At 35.5% G+C, this 21,559-nt stretch overlaps 1 non-coding gene across 1 annotated transcript; it reads left to right on the forward strand.

The window, feature by feature from the left end:
- The first annotated feature begins 523 nt into the window (after positions 1 to 523).
- Positions 524 to 629, forward strand: LOC128293389 (small nucleolar RNA R71). Its single transcript, XR_008283572.1, has one exon. It is a non-coding gene; the product is annotated as a small nucleolar RNA R71 (small nucleolar RNA).
- Positions 630 to 21,559: the final 20,930 nt, after the last annotated feature.

The following is a 21,559-nucleotide window of genomic DNA, read 5'->3' on the forward strand; positions in this document are numbered from 1 at the left end:
ATGTGAGTAAGGTAGTTTTTGAAAACCCGGAGGATGTTGTGGCCTTTGATTCCCTTGACTACCCCACGAGAAGTTGGGATGGTTCCTCCAACCTACATTATAAGTATTACTATATGGGTTATTTTGAGGTCTAGAATTGTTGTTACCCATATATTGAACTTGTTCCTCCTCGGTGTTAGGGTTGAAGGATTGTTATTCTGTGTGTAATCCTCCTCCATTTGAATCACATCTCACCACTGGATGTACCTGAGTAGAACCATATAAACCGTCAATCTTTTTATTTAAAAGTTTTACCTGGTTAGTTAGCATAGTAACTACGTCGAGGTTGAAAACAACAGCTACTTTTGTCAGCTTTGTTCTCATGACTTGCCACTGATAGTTATTCAATGACACCTTTTCAATAAATTTGTAAGCCACTTCAGGTGTTTTGTTGTTGATAGTCCCACCAGTAGCTACGTCGATAAGTTGCCCTATTGAGGGGTTCACACCATTGTAAAACGTTTGAACCTACAACCATAAAGGCAACCCATGGTGAGGCACTTTCTCAATAGATCCTTGTATCTCTCCCATGCATCATAGAGTGTTTCTAAATCCATCTGCATAAAAGAAGAGATATCATTCCTCAACTTAGCCATTTTAGCTAGCGAAAAAATTTAAGTAAAATTTTTCAGTCATTTGTTCCCAAGTAGTGATTGGCCCTCGTGGTAACGAGTTCAACCACTTTTTAGCTTTTTTCCTCAACAAAAAGGGAAATAACTAAAGGTGAATGGCATCATCAAAAATGCCATTGATTTTAAAAGTGCAGAATTCCAGAAAATTTACCAAATGAGTGTTTGGATTCTCGTCCTGCAAACCATCAAACTTAACAAACTGTTGTATCATTTGAATCGTGTTAGGTTTCAGTTCAAAATTATTTGTAGCAACAGCAGGCCTAACTATACTTGACTCAGTTCCTGTTAAAGTAGGTTTAGCATAATCATACATAGTGCATGGAGCAGGATTCTGATTTACTGGATCAGCGGCAATTCAAGAAGGTAGCGGGTTTTCCTGATATTTAGCCATCTCCTCGGTTATGGTAGAAATATCATCCTCTTGCTCTTCCTCTGTGTATCTTAAGCTTCGCCTTATTTTTCTTCGGTTTCTACAAGCTGTACCATCGATCTCACTATCAAAAATAATGGTTCTGACGGGTTTCTTCTAGTCATAAACTATAAAAACCTGGCAGAAGAAAAAAGAAAATTTATTAACAAAAATCAAAATAAAATTTAAATTGCAATAAAATAAATGGCTAAAGTAATAAAAATTAAGTGTTCCTAATATCTTAGTTCCCCGGCAACGGCGCCAAAAACTTGATGTGATGTGAATCATGATATGTTTTATAATTTATGAATGTTTGTTCTTCAAAACTTAACTATTATCATGACAAAGGCAAGTGCACCTTATCAGACAGTAGTATAGCTTATGGCAAGACCGGGATGTCGAACCCAAAGGACCTAAAAGTACTAGTGTTAACTTTCTTTTTATTATATAGCCTAAAAATAAAGGGGTTTGTTTTATCTAAACTAATTACTAAACTAAGAATGCATAGAAAGTAAATTGGGGAAATAAATTTTGGGAAAATTGAACGATTTGGACAATACCCAAGGGAAAAATCCACCTAGACTTCACTTGTTATTGAATCTGAATTAGACGATTTATTCATTTGACTTGATCCGTAGAAATCCCTAATTTATATTATTATCTCTCTCGAGACTAACAATGTCTAACCCTAGGTTGATTAATTGAAATCTCTTGCTAATTAAAACCCCTAGTGTTGCATTAACTCGATCTATGGATTCCTTTATTAGGTTTCACCCTAATCTGGCAAAATTATGTCACCTTATGCCTATGCATGCAATCAACTCCGCTCAATTATGCTAGATCTACTCTTAGATAGGGACTTTTACTCCTCCGAATAAGCACATCAATACTTAAATCAATATCCTGGAATATTAAAACAAGAAATAAGAAAACATAATTAAGGACAAATCAAATATTTATCATATAATTCAGAAAATAATAACAAGATCTGTCTTAGGTTTCATTCCCCTTAGGTATTTGGAGGGGTTTAGTTCATAAGTTTAAAGGAAAACATCTCAGAAAAATGATAACAAAACATAAAGAAAGCCCAAAAAACTCCTGAATGAAATTGAAGGGAGATCTTCAGTCTTGAAGGATAATCTAGCTTTTGAGATGGATCAATCGGCTTTCTTCGAGTAATCCCTTGCCTCCTACTCCGTGTCTCCCCTCTAGGTCCCTCCTGGGGTGTTTATATAGGATTTAGAATGCTTCAAAACCCTCAAGAGTGGCCTTTTTCGAATAGGACTAGACTTGGGCTCGACAGGGACACGCCCGTGTGCAAGTGCTTCAACTCGTGTTCGAGTCTATTAAATAGACACGAGCGTGTGGTTTGCCCGTGTAAGGAAGTCTAGGCCGTGTTGATTTCCTATGTTGACCTATTTTCTTCATTTTTGGCCCGTTTCTCACTCTTTTTACTCTTCTATGCTCACCTAAGTATAAAACATGAAATTAAAGGATTAGGAGCATCGAATTCACCAAAATTAAAGGATTAGGAGCATCGAATTCACCAAATCTAAGGATAATTCATCCAAATATATGCTAAGGATTTGATAAAAATATGTATAAATTATGGTTTATCATCTTGCATGTGGAATAATTCCGCGAAAAATGACATAGCAACAAAGGAAAAATTCCTTCATGATAGTCGGTATTATTTTTGAGAGGATTCGTTTTTATTTAAATAGTGTGCAGATAATATAATCTGAAAATGTGTAGCTGAAAGTTAGATTGCTAAGATCTTGTATCATTGCCATTCATCTCAAGGTGGGGGACACTTTGGTGGTTCACGGGCTGCAACAAAGATTTTACATTCAGGTTTCTTTTGGCCTACACTATTTAAAGATGCTTATGCTTATGTGAAGAACTGTGATAAATGCCAAAGGACTAAAAATATATCAACGAGGAATGAGATGCCCTTGACAAACATTTTGGAGATTGAATTGTTCGACGTATGGGGCATTGGCTTGTTAGGCCTGTTTCCTTCTTCGTATGGGAAAAAATACATCTTAGTTGCTGTGGACTATGTATCCATGTGGGTTGAAGCTAAAGCATACCCTAAAAATGATGCTAAGATAGTCATGTGATTCCTACATAAGCATGTGTTTAAATAATTTGGGATAGTAAGAGCTATTATTAGTGATGAAGGTTCTCACTTTGTGAACAAATGGCTTAAATGGCTGCTTGGAAAATATGATGTGACGCACAAGATTGCTACTGCCTATCACCCTTAGTCTAATGGGCAAGTTGAAAGAGTGAACCATGCAATCAAATGTATCCTTGAAAGGGTGGTATGCCTTAGCAGAAAAGATTGGTCTCGAAGGCTCGATGATGCATTATGGGCCTATCGAACAGCATTTAAGACACCATTAGGAATGAATCCTTATCAGTTAGTCTTTAGAAAGGCATGTCATTTTCCATTAGAGTTGGAGAATAGAGCTTACTGGGCTTTGAAGCAATTGAACTTTGATCTTAAGCAAGCTGGTGAGAGAATGATGTTACAACTTGATGAGTTCGAAGAACTAAGGTTGTTTTCCTATGAGAATGCCAAAATGTGTAAAGCAAGATCAAAGAGATAACATGATAGTCATATACAACCATGCGAGTTTAAAGAAGGTCAGAAAGTTTTGTTGTTTAATTCAACGTTGAAGTTATTTCCTTGGAAGCTTAAATCCCGATGGAAAAGACCCTATACCATCTACTGAGTTTATCTTTATCGAGCTATTGTATTATACGGCAATTACAAAGGTACGTTTAGAGTTAATGGTCAATGTCTCAAACACTACTAGGATGGTGAAGTTGAGCATGTTGAATCCTTGTTCAAATTAATAGACCCTTGATTTTTCATGAACTCGTTTTGTAAATAAATAAATAATTAGAATTTATTTTCTTAGCTTATTACATTTAATTAATTCTATTTAAGGAGATTGGAACTTAAGCAGGACCACTGTGACCCCTCCAACCTTTCTTTGGAATTAATTTAATGTAATTTGTTAAGAAGAAATTTTCTAATTAAGATTAAAATTTTTAAGTTTCATTTGTTTTGTTTAATTTTTAATTTTTTATGTTAATAAAGGGGGTCAAATTTGGCCCAAGTACTAATCAGTTTTTTCTTTTGAAAAAGTTTGTAAATACAGTCTGAGTTTGAGGCCCAAGACAGCAAAAAGGAGGGAAAAATCCATACTTTGTCACCACTCCCATTACTTGCCGCCCAAAGTAACCCTAATATAGCTAAATTTTCACTACTTGTTGCCTTAATTCTTCCTTATATAAACTTTTCTTCATTATACAATTTTTTATATCCCTCAAAGTAATTTTCTTAACCGTAAAAACCCTAAATCTCCTTTTTGTTCTGCTAGCCTCAAATCCTGAAAGAAACACTAGTTTCTCCTCCCTTTTTGCTAAAATCACCTATTGCCACCGCAAGAAGATTGCTAAAGCACCAATGCCGCTATCGTACATCGCTGTTGTCGCTATCACACATCGCCATTGTTGCCGCACGTTGTCGTTGCCGCTATACCATCCTTCCCGTTGCAAGATTTTTTTCGTAGCAAGTCCTTACCCACCTTGCTGGTTTCTCTTTTCCCCTTTGTGCAGAAACTTTGCCACATTCTCAAGAAAAGATATCATGTCTTGCAAAAGAACCAGATCTTCAAAAACTACTCCTAAAAACCTGATTTTGATCGATGAAGAAGTGAAAGAGAGATTTGATTCAATCTTCAAGCATTAACCTATGATGCCGAAAAAAGGTTTTAACTTGAAAAGTCATGATTTGATGGTTGTTCCTATACCGATTAGAAAGAAAATCAATGCTCTCAAGTGGGAATAATTTTGTGATACTTATTCACTTCCTGATGATGAACTAGTTCAAGAATTCTATGCTAGTTTGACTATGCAAGATGCTAATAAGGTCATCATTCAAAAGAAAAAGGTACCTCTTGTAACACCCCAAACCCGGCCCAGACGTTATTGCCAGATCTAACGTGTCACATGGACTTACGACTTAGTATGCATTCGTTGGTTTAAGTGATTGGGGTGGTCTGTAACACCCCGAACCCGAGACCATCGCCGGTGTCGGACACGAGGGGTTAACAAGCCAAGTTCACTTCTTTTGCCCATCCATTTGACATTTCCAGTCAGGCTGGAAAACTGCGTCACTGTCGCCTTAAAAATCATATCTCGAGTTTCAAAACTTGGAAACTGGTTTCGTAAATTTTCCCTGAATTTAGACTCATATATCCATCCATGGATTTATTTCTAGAATTTTTGGTCAGGCCAATTGGTACATTTTATTAGTTAAAGTCACCCATGTTACAGGGATCGACTGCTCTGACCTTCGCGTGGTATAACTTGAATATCTCTCTGTACAGGGCTTTAATGCTGGTGCCGTTTGTTTCTAATGAAACTAGACTCAAAATGGAATCTTTACATATAAGGTATGTCTCCTAATTATTTTTGGATAATTTATAGTAAATTTTTTAAAGTTGCAACAGGGAACCCAGAAACCATTCTGGCCCTGTCTCACAATAGCTTTAATATCTCTTAACATGTAACTCCTATGACCATTTCGTTTCTTCCATATGAAAATAGACTCATCAAGGTTCATTTACATAGCTTATTCACTATTTAATTCCATTCCTACGAATTTTGGTGATTTTTCACATTCACGTCACTGCAGCTGGCAGCATCTGTTTTAAGGTAGGTCTTACCTATTTGGTAGTCTCCATGAACCAACTAGTCTTGCCATACATAGGTTCATATATGATCATTTTAACCATGCCAATGGCTGATCATATGACCAACATTCCCATTTCAAGCCATAGCCACATCATGACACCAAATATATACATACAAACCACAATTAGTCTAAGTCGATACTTCACTTTTACGAGCCATTTTCGCATGGCCGTACATATATACATCACAACATATTCAACCAACAAGGGGTAGTCCTATACATGCCATTTCAAAGTTCAACCAAAATTTATACCAAAATAGAGCGTGGATAGTGTGGATGACTTTGACTTTATTGATCCCGAATCCGATTGCTACCGAAAGAAATCTATAAAACAGAGAGCCAAAGTAACAGGGTAAGCATTTTTTTTTATGCTTAGTAAGTCTCACGGAATATAATCAGCTCTAATTACAGCAATACATTCACATAGCCAAATGCATCATTTCATTAATACACATTCTTACTTCACACTTCATCATTATATACTTTCACAAAGTATCAATCAATTCAATAACTGAAATTTATTAGTCGATTGAGAGAATGTTGCTCAAACATGTCGACTTTCCAATGCACATATAACGTACCTTATCCTTTGGGCTTTTCGAGTGTACTAATTGAATTCATTACAGCAACCAACACTCACCTCCAGCCCAAGATTCTTGAATATAACCGGATATAATCACGTGCACAAATGCCTTGGTCTTAGCCGGATAGAATAACTTCATACGAATGCCTTGGTCTTAGCCCGGATATAGCCACTAGCACAATTGCCTTGGTCTTAACCGGATATAATTTCAGCATAATTGTCTTGAGGCTTAGCCCGGATATCATTCAATTTCTCATGTACACATACATCAATAATCATTGGACATACATATTTCATTTTCATTACTAAGGCTCAAAACGCAAATATAATCACAAGCATATTCGCCTTCGGACTTAGCCCGGTAGAATTCAAATGCTCATACATACATAATCAATAATCAATACACATCCATACTTTATTTCACATAATTCAAGTAGGGTCACTTCTTGAGGACTTACCTCGGATGTTGTCGAACGGCTTTTTCGGCTATTCGATCACCTTTTCCTTCCCTTGTCCAATTGTGGCCCTCTTAGCTCTTGAGCTAATTCAAACAAATTCAATTTATTAAAACCTCATTGTGCTTGCTTATGGCCAAATATGACAAGGAGTTTAAATGGTCATATGGCCACTCTTTAGCTTGAATACACAATGGTCATGCACATTTTATACTACATCAAGCAATTCAATACAATTTATTTGAGCATCAAGGAAAAGCTAAGGCCTTCAATAGGCTACCCAAGGCCGAATATTCATGTACATGTTGAGGTCAATTTTGCACTAATACCTCACAAAAACAGCATGCATTTTACTAGTTAATGCTTTGCACATTGTATTAAAAACTTATAATATAGCATCAAGCACTTATATGTGTGCTAGGCGAATTGTGCTTGCAATTTCACAAGCATTCTTCCACATCTTCTTCTTTAAACCAATATATTCATCACTTACTTCATAGCCAAAACATCATGTGCAAACATATATATACAATATGAGCATGGCGAATTTCAAGGTGTCCATAGCCATCCAAAATACAAATTTTAACTAACATGCAAGAAGCATGAACCATGCTCATGAATGCATCATGGCGAATATGACAATCATGCTCCATTCAACTTCAATCATGGTTAAACACAAAAGAAAACTCAAAATCTTACTCAAGAGTAGACAATCCATCATTGCATGCATCATCATCAAGCTTCACACTTAGCATGCAATGGCTTTATCACCATAACAACTTTGGCCAAATACCATTTCCATGGCATAACAAGGATTTGAGCCATGGCTAACATGCACATCAAATTAGCAACCAAACCATGCATGAAACTCCCAACACAACCTCATACATACCTTAATCTTGATGCAAACTTAGCCAAATCTCCTTCTAGATCTCTTCTAAACAAAGGAAATGAATCAAAATCCTTCTTCCTCTTAGTATTTTCGGCCAAAAGGGAGAGAGCAAGCATGAACAAATTTTTTGTTTTCTCTTCTTGGTTGCACGGCAATGGGGGATGCTACTCTCTCACACACATTTTTTTTTTTTCTCACCCATGCTTAGTTGTTTATTATTTCTAACATCATCCATTAGTAAAACATGTTGGGAACATGTTCCTTGCCCATAACCTTGTCATGGCCACCACTCCTCCTTAGGAAGGGATTATTTGACATGCAACTCCACCTTTTTGTTAACATGTACTAACAAGCCATTTAAAATTAGCCTATCATATTTCACCATGTTTCACTTTGATCCCTATTTAATACTTTCTCATACAAATGGGTAAAATTAGAGAATGAAATTTCCACATATGCATGCACACACATAGTAAGCATAGAATATAACAATTAATTATTTTTATAACTCGGTTTAGTGGTCCCGAAACCACATTCCGGCTAGGGTCTATTTTGGGCTGTCACATGGTCTTTGTAAAAATAGCAGTTGAATGAAAAGCCAGTTTATCAATCTTTAGGCTATCCATTTGTTGTGCTTGTTGAGTCTTCGAAAACGCTCATTAATTTTGAAAACCCGCGCAGCCTAACACTAGCAGTTTGACATAGTATAAATATAATCAGAAAATAAAACCATAGCGGAAAAACAAATTTAAATAGTGGCCTTATTACAACTTAAAACCCAAAATTAAATCAGAATATAAAATAATAAAAATAAACTAACTTAGAAAAACTAACTTTGTAGATGATGTGGCCACTCCGAATCCCTTACAGCTCCAAGCCCACTATGGTTGGGGATTTCCTGCAGAGATGAAAATAAAGGGTGAGTTCGGTAAACTCAGTGTGTAACATAACCCAACCATAGCCCAAAACAGCTCAAACCTCAGAGTCAGACTTATCTGGGCCTTGGCCCAGTACAGATATCAGAATGAAACCCATAGGCCCATAGCAGATACAGAAAAAATATATCATGAATGCAGAAACCCCAACCTAGAGCCATCCATAACACCTCTGTACCAGCCTTACACCATGTGGGGAGACTACTCGACCCACCCAACCGCTACACACCACAGAAATTGCAGCGAGGCTGCCAGATATTGTGACAAAGTCACTAGATACAGATATTGTGGTTAGGCCACCAGAACAAATATATATATGTGGCGAAGCCACCAGATTGCAAATGAGGTGCCGGATATTGTGACGAAGTCACGGAATCAGAATATATGTGGCGAGGCCACCAGATTGCAGCGAGGTTGCGAATGTAACACCCCATACCCGATACTGTTGTTTGAGTCGAACACGAGGTGTTAACGGACTTAATTCATTAATTAAACAGCTCATACAATTCATTTTAAAATTTCCGGACAAGCTAGCTAAGCGCATCACGATCGCTTTAAAAATCATATCTCGAGTTCTGAAACTCAAATCCAATTCGTAAATTTTTCCTGAAACTAGACTCATATATATATATAAATCTACTAATTTTTTCTAGAATTTTGGTTGGGCCAATTAGTACAGTTTATTAGTTAAAGTCTCCCTATTTCAGGGTTCAACTACTCGACCTCTGTGTATTACGAATCAGATATCTCCTGTACAGAGCTTCAATGACTATGCTGTTTGTCTCTAATAAAACTAGACTCAATAAGGAATCTGTACATATAAAGTGTCATTTCTAATTATCTTTGTAAAATTTATGGTGAATTTCTAAAATCAGAATAGGGGATCCAAAAATCGCTCTGGCCCTGTTTCACAAAAATTTAAACATCTCATAAAATATAGCTCATATACCTGTTTCGCTTATTCCATATGAAAATAGACTCATCAAACTTTGATTCCATAACTTATTCATTATTTAATTCCATTTCTACTATTTTTAGTGATTTTTTAAACTCACGTCACTGCTGCTGTCTGAATCTATTTTATGGTAAATTTTACCTATTTCATGGTTTCCATGGATTAGCTAGCAATTTGACATACATAATACCAAATATGATCATGATTAGCCATTCCAATGGCTAATCATTACCAAGCATTTCTATTTCCATACCACTCAATAACCATATCATAAGACCATATATACAAAATGATTATAATGCTATACATGCCATACTCAAAATATACAAGCCATTACGCCAAGATGGTATACGGATAGTGTGAGCGTGCCTCTGACCTTTTCCGATTTCCGAGCTGGCTTGTCAACACTACAAGGAATGAAAAGGAGGGAGTAAGCATAAATGCTTACATAAATGCTTAGTAAGCTCACATGCAAATAGCAAGTAACATAACCATATAAGCAAACATAAAACATCATTTGCATAATCATCACCAAGACATTCATATCACCTTTTCATTTATCATCTTACCATATTGTTGTTATATTGAGTTTTCAACCCGAGGGTTAAGTACATACCTGTTCAAAGTATCCATTTCACAACACTTAGCAATACGTCCCTTTCATCTTGAGTATTCCTCCATTTGAGTAGAGCTTTACCCGTTGAACACATCGGAATATAATTCGGATACATGGAAAGTTTGCACATAAGTGCCACATATGTAGCCAAGCTACATGTAACCCGCCCATAAGTGAACTCGGACTCAACTCAACGAGCTCGGGCGTTCGCATCCATAAGTGAACTCGGACTAAACTCAACGAGTTCGGATGCCTAGTTACATCTCTCGAACTCGGACTCAACTCAACGAGTTCAAACATTTGCATCCATAAGTGAACTCGGACTCAACTCAACGAGTTCGGATGCCCAAATATCCCGGTGATATGTCACTTGTATCCTAATCTATTCCTAAGGTTCAAACGGGCTTTTTTCCTCGATCTCACATCTTTGCCGTCTTCCACGGAATATCGGAACCGATACTCGGTGATAGTTCATACTCATCAAGTAATTCACATAATTACATATTATTCAACAATAACCACAAAACATAACGTTTCATGATTTAAAAATCAGCATATCATATAATTAACATTAATAACTTAAAAATAACATTTATGCTACATTATTTACACATGAACTTACCTCGTATGCGAAAATGGCTATTTTTACGATTTCGTCCACAACTTGGTATTTTCCCCATTTTAGCCCGAATTTCAAGTTTCCTTGCTCTATCATTTAAAATATAGTCTAATTAGGACTCACATTATTCAAATTGACCCAAAATCATATTTTGGAAAAATTACAATTTTGCCCCTAAACTTTTGCATATTTACACTTTTGCCCCAAAGCTCGTAAATTAAAATTCAGCCTATTTTCTTATGTTTTATGACATGCTGATCATTTTTCCTTCTATGGCAACATCAAATTCTCACTCTAACATGTACTTATGACTATTAGGTATTTTTACCGATTAAGCCCTTTTGCTCGTTTTCACTTAAAACCGAGTAGCACAAGTTGTCTAACATAATTTAAAACCTCATATTCTATCATAAAACACCAAAATACACAAATTTCACCTATGGGTATTTTTCCAAATATAAACCCTAGGTTAAATTATTGCTAGCATAAGCTAAATCGAGCTAGGGACTCCAAAAGCGTAAAAATCATTAAAAACGAGGCTAGAACGGACTTACAATCGAGCTTGGAAGCTTGAAAACCCTAGCCATGGTTTCTCCTTGCTATATTCGGCCATGGGGTTGAAGATGAGCAAAATTGGCTTTTAATTTTATATTTTAATTCATTTTACCCTAAATGACCAAAATGCCCTTACTACTAGACTTTCCAAAATTCCATCCATGTCCAATTTTTGTCCATAGACTTAGAAATTGGTAAAACTACTCTTTAAGGACCTCTAATTAATAATCTAATTCAATTTTATGCAAAATACTTCTAGAACACAAGTTTTGCAATTTATTCAATTTAGTCCCAAATTTCAAATTAAGCACTTTATGCATAAAATTTCTTCACGAAATTTTCACACAATCATGCAATCATATCATAGACCTTAAAATAATCATAAAATAATTATTTCTATCTCGGATTTTGTGGTCACGAAACCACTATTCCGACTAGGCCCAAAATCGATATTACAACTCTCCCCCTTCGTGATTTTCGTCCCGAAAATCTTACCGAAAAAGTGGTCTTCACTTTTAATCTCATATTTGGTGCCGAAGAACTTGCACTTAGACTGTACCTCAATACATCTTTTCAATTTCTCATATGATCTAAAAGCTTACAGTCTCAACTCTCAACTGTTCTTAAATTTTCAACCCTTCTCAATTTCCCATGATATCATGACATAAAACCGGATCTCAACTTGATTTAATGGAGACCGAATTCCAAGAAATCCAACAATCAAAGAGACACGAAATTCCATGAATCGATGAGTAGGAATCCATTCAATACTGAGATGTGATTTATAGATCTCGCCAAACATTTAACAATAGGATACATCACATTTTCCTCTTTACGCCATAGAAATAATTCGATATGGCCTCAAGAATAATCCTTCTCATTTCCATCCCAATATCAACATTGACAAGGATAATTTTGATAGATCCCAATGCTCGGCTTTAACCCTTTAACAACTCCGATTTTATGTAACATCGGATGCTCTAAACTATCACATTACCTCACTGTCTTGAAACACATCACAATTCATACAACAATACATTACTGAAAGTCAAGAAGTCTTTGCTCAATGTAGACTAGTCTAGTTCAGACGCTTCGGTTACCAATATTCTCATCTATCCGAACTTTGTCAATATGTAATAAACTTTTCAGCTTTCACAAGATGGAAACCTTATCATTCGTAGTGACTTAAACTAATATTCAACTCTTTCTAATAAATATACACTTCTCGTTCAAACTACTTACTCTTTGATCCGTACAAAATGAAATTCTATTATCAAACTTGGGAAAATAATCCGACATAATTGTCACATGAAATCTTTCAAATAAATAATTTACCATACCGATTTGAAACTCGCGCTTTTATCACCTATGCCTTTCTTGATGTCAAATCCTTACACGAAATTAGAAAAATCCCAATACTAAAATCACCACATTACCAAGATCAAATTAGAAGTATAGTCATATTTGACATGATTATCATGGGTCTGAGAACCCACTTGAACATGAGTCGTAATTGACAAATTATGGAACAAAGATAACAAGAAAACCGAATAAAGAAATCCAAGATAGAAAACCCGAATAAAGAAATCCGAATAAAGAGATCCGGGATAAAGAAACCCAAGATACGATACTATGCCGGAGAATCGAAAACCAAACTCATAGAGAAAATACGGAATACCCGATAATTCTTCAAAGAAAGAAAGTCCGAAGAAAACATCATTTAATCCCACTGAAATCAAATATAACAAGATCAATATATCTTCCCATACATATATATCGATGAAGCATCAAGTAGAAGAAAGCAGAATCATAATATCATATGAATTCTCTCATCAATTCTTATCGACGAAATGAAATAGAATACCCGATGAAATAAAGCAATATAAATTATAAACCAATCAGACTACCAATGCTTTCATCCAACACCGAATTAGAAGACATTCCCATATAACAAGAATTTCTTCGAAGATCAATAGCCATAGAAATATTTACGAACGGGTGAACACAAAGAACATCTCAAAAGAGATCGCTAAATCATCCGGTCATAACTGTCACACTCGGATAATTCACATTTGAAATATCATTTCCCCAACTAGTTCTGCCGTCACAAATTTCATATTAAATCATTCACTAAAGAATGTCGATTCTGAATAAATTTCGATATACACTTTTCTTGACCTTGCACTTGAGTAATTCGATTTACCAAAGAGAATTCCTTCTCTAACTGAGACGATGCATAATTCCAATAATCTTTATATCAATCCGATACTTTACGGCTCGACTTTACTTATCAGCTCATTTTCAATCTCGGATCATACTTATAATTATTCTATCACTTGAACTCTTTGGGTTCTCAAGCGGAAACTTATTCAATACAAATCTCATGAAATTCCATTATAAGTACCACTTTGGTAAGGGGAGGGTTGTAGGACCTCGACTCGACTTTCTTATACATACACATATGACACAACTTCCATCATCATAGTAACATCATCAAAATCATGTCATTCATTCATGTTGGCTTACACCAATTTTCCTATTGTCCCATTTAGACAATATACTTATGCATACATTCTATGTTTTCTAGACAGCTTTACTTATCCATTCATTTAATTAAATTAATTCATGCTCATGACATTATATAAGGCCAAACAAACATAGATATTTGCATCACAATCACAACTTTCATTTTGTGCATCATCATGTACATATCATTACAATCATATAATTCAGTCCAATAATTTAACATAGATAAGTTCATTTCATTATAATCCTTTATCTCATAAAAAAAATTGTATATCATTAACATTCATCAACATTCAACGTCCAATCAAGACAAGGACATTTTCATTCGTATTATGATATTATAACCTTTATTCATACCTCTACTACTTTTTATTTATTCCGTTCATCTTATCAAGTAAGCCACATACACTACATCGTATGAGCATTAAGCAAATATGGATATTTATCACAACATGAACTTTCATCTCACATATTATCACATATGTATCATAAACTTTTATTCATACTTTTCTGAACCGAGACTTATCATAATCATAACTTTACTCAAATACCTTCACATAACCGTGAACATGGTCTGCACTTGCATTTCGGTTGGAGAGTACCTGTCTAAATAAAACGGTACTCATACGCGTCGGAAGACATCACACTATCACAGATAAGTGGCATGTATAGCTAAACTTTTACACATGCTAGGTTAGTCCGAGAACCGACTAAACCTGCTCTGATACCACTAAATGTAACACCCCATACCCGATACCGTTGCCGGAGTCGAACACGAGGTGTTAACGGACTTAATTCATTAATTAAACAGTTCATACAATTCATTTTAAAATTTCCAGACAAGCTAGCTAACTGCATCACAGTCGCTTTAAAAATCATATCTCGAGTTACGAAACTCGAAATCCAATTCCGTAAATTTTTCCTGAAACTAGACTCATATATATATATCTACTAATTTTTTCTAGAATTTTTGGTTGGGCCAATTAGTACAGTTTATTAGTTAAAGTCTCCCCTGTTTCAGGGTTCAACTACTCTGACCTCTGTGTATTACGAATCAGATATCTCCCTGTACAGAGCTTCAATGACTATGCCGTTTGTCTCTAATAAAACTAGACTCAATAAGGAATCTGTACATATAAAGTGTGATTTCTAATTATCTTTGTAAAATTTATGGTGAATTTCTAAAGTCAGAACAGGGGATCCAGAAATCGCTCTGGCCCTATTTCACAAAAATTTAAACATCTCATAAAATATAGCTCATATACCTGTTTTGCTTATTCCATATGAAAATAGACTCATCAAACTTCGATTCCATAACTTATTCATTATTTAATTCCATTTCTACTATTTTTAGTGATTTTTTAAACTCACGTCACTGCTGCTGTCTGAATCTATTTTATGGTAAATTTTACCTATTTCATGGTTTCCATGGATTAGCTAGCAATTTGACATACATAATACCAAATATGATCATGATTAGCCATTCCAATGGCTAATCATTACCAAGCATTTCTATTTCCATACCACTCAATAACCATATCATAAGACCATATATACAAAATGATTATAATGCTATACATGCCATACTCAAAATATACAAGCCATTACGCCAAGATGGTATACGGATAGTGTGAGCGTGCCTCCGACCTTTTCCGATTTCCGAGCTGGCTTGTCAACACTACAAGGAATGAAAAGGAGGGAGTAAGCATAAATGCTTAGTAAGCTCACATTCAAATAGCAAGTAACATAACCATATAAGCAAACATAAAACATCATTTGCATAATCATCACCAAGACATTCATATCACCTTTTCATTTATCATCTTACCATATTGTTGTTATATTGAGTTTTCAACCCGAGGGTTAAGTACATACCTGTTCAAAGTATCCATTTCACAACACTTAGCAATACGTCCCTTTCATCTTGAGTATTCCTCCATTTGAGTAGAACTTTACCCGTTGAACACATCGGAATATAATTCGGATACATGGAAAGTTTGCACATAAGTGCCACATATGTAGCCAAGCTACATGTAACCCGCCCATAAGTGAACTCGGACTCAACTCAACGAGCTCGGGCGTTCGCATCCATAAGTGAACTCGGACTCAACTCAACGAGTTCGGATGCCTAGTTACATCTCTCGAACTCGGACTCAACTCAACGAGTTCGAACATTTGCATCCATAAGTGAACTCGGACTCAACTCAACGAGTTCGGATGCCCAAATATCCCGGTGATATGTCACTTGTATCCTAATCTATTCCTAAGGTTCAAACGGGCTTTTTTCCTCGATCTCACATCTTTGCCGTCTTCCACGGAATATCGGAACCGATACTCGGTGCTAGTTCATACTCATCAAGTAATTCACATAATTACATATTATTCAACAATAACCACAAAACATAACGTTTCATGATTTAAAATCAGCATATCATATAATTAACATTAATAACTTAAAAATAACATTTATGCTACATTATTTACACATGAACTTACCTCGTATGCTAAAATGGCTATTTTACCATTTCGTCTCTGACTTGGTATTTTCCCCATTTTAGCCTGAATTTCAAGTTTCCTTGCTCTATCATTTAAAATATAGTCTAATTAGGACTCACATTATTCAAATTGACCCAAATCATATTTTGGAAAAATTACAATTTTGCCCCTAAACTTTTGCATATTTACACTTTTGCCCCAAAGCTCGTAAATTAAAATTCAGCCTATTTTCTTATGTTTTATGACATGCTGATCATTTTTCCTTCTATGGCAACATCAAATTCTCACTCTAACATGTACTTATGACTATTAGGTATTTTTACCGATTAAGCCCTTTTGCTCGTTTTCACTTAAAACCGAGTAGCACAAGTTGTCTAACATAATTTAAAACCTAATATTCTATCATAAAACACCAAAATACACAAATTTCACCTATGGGTATTTTTCCAAATATAAACCCTAGGTTAAATTATTGCTAGCATAAGCTAAATCGAGCTACCGGACTCCAAAAACGTAAAAATCATTAAAACGAGGCTAGAACGGACTTACAATCGAGCTTGGAAGCTTGAAAACCCTAGCCATGGTTTCTCCTTGCTATATTCGGCCATGGGGTTGAAGATGAGCAAAATTGGCTTTAATTTTGTATTTTAATTCATTTTACCCTAAATGACCAAAATGCCCTTACTACTAAACTTTCCAAAATTCCATCCATGTCCAATTTTGTCCATAGACTTAGAAATTGGTAAAATTACTCTTTAAGGACCTCTAATTAATAATCTAATTCAATTTTATGCAAAATACTTCTAGAACACAAGTTTTGCAATTTATTCAATTTAGTCCCAAATTTCAAATTAAGCACTTTATGCATAAAATTTCTTCACGAAATTTTCACACAATCATGCAATCATATCATAGACCTTAAAATAATCATAAAATAATTATTTCTATCTCGGATTTTGTGGTCACGAAACCACTATTCTGACTAGGCCCAAAATCAGGATATTACACAGAACGCTTCCTCCATCAATATAAACCCATGTCCCATGCAACAGAAATAATATGTCATGGCATACATATACAGAAACAGAACATCATGCTTTTCAGAAAAAAATAACCCTAGGGGTAAAATCGTAATTTTGCATGCATAAGGGTATTTCAGTAATTATTACCTATTGCTAGGGTTTCATGATCATTCTAACGTTTACCAAGTAATCAGAAGTACTTACCTCGTCTTTTTACCAAAGTGGGCCTCGTTGGCCCATTGGCCCGTTCTCGGCCCATTAAGCCCAAAAATACCGTTGTGCACGAAAATGCACACTCTACACTCTAATCATCCAAATGCACCATATTCATTAACAACTGTCTCACGAGTGCTCGCACGCTTGCGAGTTCACAAAATACCAACGTTTCGGCATTTCGACTTTTACCGATTCAGTCTAAGGGAGGGTGCCGTTTACACACCTGGTTGATGACGATTGATGACGATATCTCCCACGCGATAATCCTACAATCGATCACTAACACAGTAGACTTACAAACTAACGATAACTAACATAAATCCACGACAACTAACCCAATCATCACACAAGTTAGTCATTTACGCACGAGGGGCAAAATAGTCATTTAACACCCTAGGGGCAAAATGGTAATTTTACCCCACAAGGGTATCTCGGTAATTCTACCTTACAGGGGTATTTCGGTATTTCTACCCTACAAGGGTATTTTGGTAATTCTATCCTATAGGGGTATTTCGGTAATTCTACAACTTATCCACTTGGGCCTACGGACCCATTGGGACTACATGGCCCATTTTAGCCCATCGCGACCCGAAATAGCCGTCCTATTGCTAGAGTAATGAGAAATACACACCTGTTAGGAGACTGCAGTTAATCCGCGCTCCAAACACTCTTAGCTGACGCCCAACCCAAACGAACACGTTAGAAAGTGAAAGGGATCAGCCAAGAAGGGTATGCCTACTCTCCTCATGGTTTACTCTATTTAAAGCCAGCTCTCCATCTACTCTTATGTTAGCTTCCCGATGTGGGATCCCTCCATCACCAGAGTTTAAAACCCACACCAACTCTTGCCGTTCCAACATAGCAAAATAATCAACCTTTGCGTGCCAAGGGATTCGAACCAAAGTCATCTCATATGCCAATTCACGCCACCACCACTAGGCCATCAACTCATTTGTGTCATAAATCCAACACATTAAACTTTAAAGCACACCTACTTGCTTCCAGATTTATTGAAAAAAAAAACCAAAATATATTGCAAGAGCCAAGACTTGAACCTTGGACCGCTTGCTTCCTCTATGGCGTCACTTCCTTGTCCCCTAAGTGGCGCCACCTTGCCACTACAACACACTCCTTTTTGTGTCATCTTTTACCCCTTTACTCTTAAAAGCCCAAAAGCCAATTGCATCACCTGTTCATAAAATTAAAATTTCGAAGACTACCACGGATTTAACTTAAGTTTGGGCCTTCCAAAGGCCCACTAACCTACTAAAATATATATTTTAACCAACCAGAACACACACAAATTTTAAAAATCACAAAAACACAGAAAACCTAAAAATTGGGGCGTTACACCTCTTACTTCTAAGTCCATCAATGATTTATTTAACTGACCTGATGTTGAAGAAGATGAGTACCACCCTGTGCTGAACAATATCAATTGGGATTTTCTTCAACAAGAGCTTGTTGTTGTGACAAATCTGAGATCCCAATGGATTATAAGAAAGTATGGGAGCCATTCTTGCCAAAGGGAATCCTAAAACCAGTAGCAAAGGTATGGTTTTATTTCGTTAGCTATAGTTTTATGCCTATCTTACATAGTTCCACCATCTCGATGGAACGGATGCTCTTGTTTTATGCAATTTTGACAGAAAAGTTCATTAATGTTGGGAAAATTATTCTCAAGGAGATTTTTAATTATGCTAAAAAGAAGACAAGAAGTGCTTATTTCCCATCATTAATCACTTCACTTTGCTTAAGGGCCCATGTTAAAACACAATCAAATCTAAAGGGGCAATATGTTCAAGGGTGCATTACAAATCATGATCTTGAAATGTTAGTAGAAAAGGTGCATGAGCTGAATAACAGAGTCAGGTACCTAGGAGTCAACAAATGAAACTAAAACTGAAGCTAATTCAGTTACAGACACTAAAGAAAAATAATTTGACAAAGAACCAAACAGTCCTAAACCAGTTGAAGGGTCTGAAACCTCTGAACCAGAGGTTGAGCTAGAAAAAGAAATAGTCAAGCTAAATGTTGAACCTGAATCTATAACTCCAATGCCGACTTTTGCTAGTGCTTCAAAGAAATTAGAGTTGTCAATTATGATGGATATGTGCAAGTTCATGCACAATTAACAACAAATTTACTGGAAATGTGCAAAAATTAAAGATGACTCAATTCGAAATACTTTTAAAAATATCTCTAATACTTTTGTTCATGAGTTCCCAGATGCTATCTTTGAGACATTGATGGAAGATACTGACGGTGCAAGTGGAGATAGAGCTGAAAAAGACAAGGGAAATGAGTTAGAAAAATAAAATGGTGGATTCTTGTATTGTTATTTATTTAATTATTTTTAGGTCTTTAGGAATTTATTTCTTTCATAATTAGGATTTAATTTCTATAGAATAAACAATAACAAGCATGAATAAACTTAACACTTCTTTAGAAAGAAAAAGACTAAGTGATGTGGTAATGAACATGTCTAGGATTGGGTTATTAGGAAAGACTTGGTATTTCAGCAGTCTTAATGACTCACCTCTCTTTCTTTACAACCCTACTTGGTGTTCAATTTTCATTCATTAATTTGTGTTTGCAATGAGAATATTGCTTCTCTTTAAAGGGGTAAGGCAAATAATTGCTCAAATTGATCAAAATCTTTAAAATTTTCAGGTATGTTTCAATCATTTCTTTCATAAGTATGTTTTAATAAATGAATGTTTAGAGACATTTTTTTGTTAATAAGATAGTTTGTATGCAAGTATGAATGATGATTTTATCTGAGTGAAAGTATGTTATCATGAAGAATGGAATGCTTGTATTGTCATAGCCCAAAATTGGGTCTAGTTGGAACAGAGGTTTCGGGACCACAAAATCCAAGATATAAATAATTATTTTATGATTATTTTTAGGTCTATGATATGATTGCATGATTGTGTGAAAATTTCGTGAAGAAATTCTATGCATAAAGTGCTCAATTTGAAGTTAGGGACTAAATTGAATAAGTTGCAAAACATGCATTCTAGAAGTTTCCAGTACGAAATTGCTTTGAAATATTAATTAGGAGGTCTTAATTAGAATTTGACCAATTTCTAAGTGATGGAAAAAAATTGGACATGGATGGAATTTTTGAAAGTTTAGTAAGGAAGGGCATTTTGGTCATTTGGTAATTAAAAGAAATAAAAAGGGAAAATAAAGTCAAAATTGACTCATCTTTTTCATGGAGGCCGAATTTAGCATGGGGAAAGCCATGGATAGGGTTTTCAAGCTTTCCGAGCTCAATAGTAAGTCCGTTCTAACCCCGTTTTTCAAGTTCTAGAATCCCAGTAATTTGATTAAGCTTATTCTAGCAATAATTTAAGTTAGGGTTCATATTTGGAAAAATGCCCATAGGTGAAATGTGTTTATTTTGCTGTTTTATAATAGAATATGAGGTTTTAAATTATGTTAGACAACTTGTGCTACTCGGTTTTGAGTAAAAACGAGTAAAAGGGCTTAATCGGTAAAAATACCTAATAGTCATAAGTATATGTTAGAGTGAGAATTTGATGTTGCCATAGAAGGGAAAAGTGATCAGCATGTCATAAAACATAAGAATAAGGGATGAAGTTTAATTCCCGAGCCTAGGGGCAAAAGTGTAAATATGCAAAATTTAGGGGAAAAATTATAATTTTTCCAAAGTTTGAGTTAAGGACTGTTTTGAATAGTAAATTAATTAAATAAGTAAAATATGATGTTTTAGATCCCGGAAAATGAGATTTGAACCTAAAATGAGAGAAAAATCGAAAATTGGAAAAGTTGGTAAAATGTTCGTTTTAGTGTCGAGGTAAGTTCA

This window comes from Gossypium arboreum, chromosome 5, assembly GCF_025698485.1.
Source record: "Gossypium arboreum isolate Shixiya-1 chromosome 5, ASM2569848v2, whole genome shotgun sequence".
NCBI lineage: Eukaryota > Viridiplantae > Streptophyta > Magnoliopsida > Malvales > Malvaceae > Gossypium > Gossypium arboreum.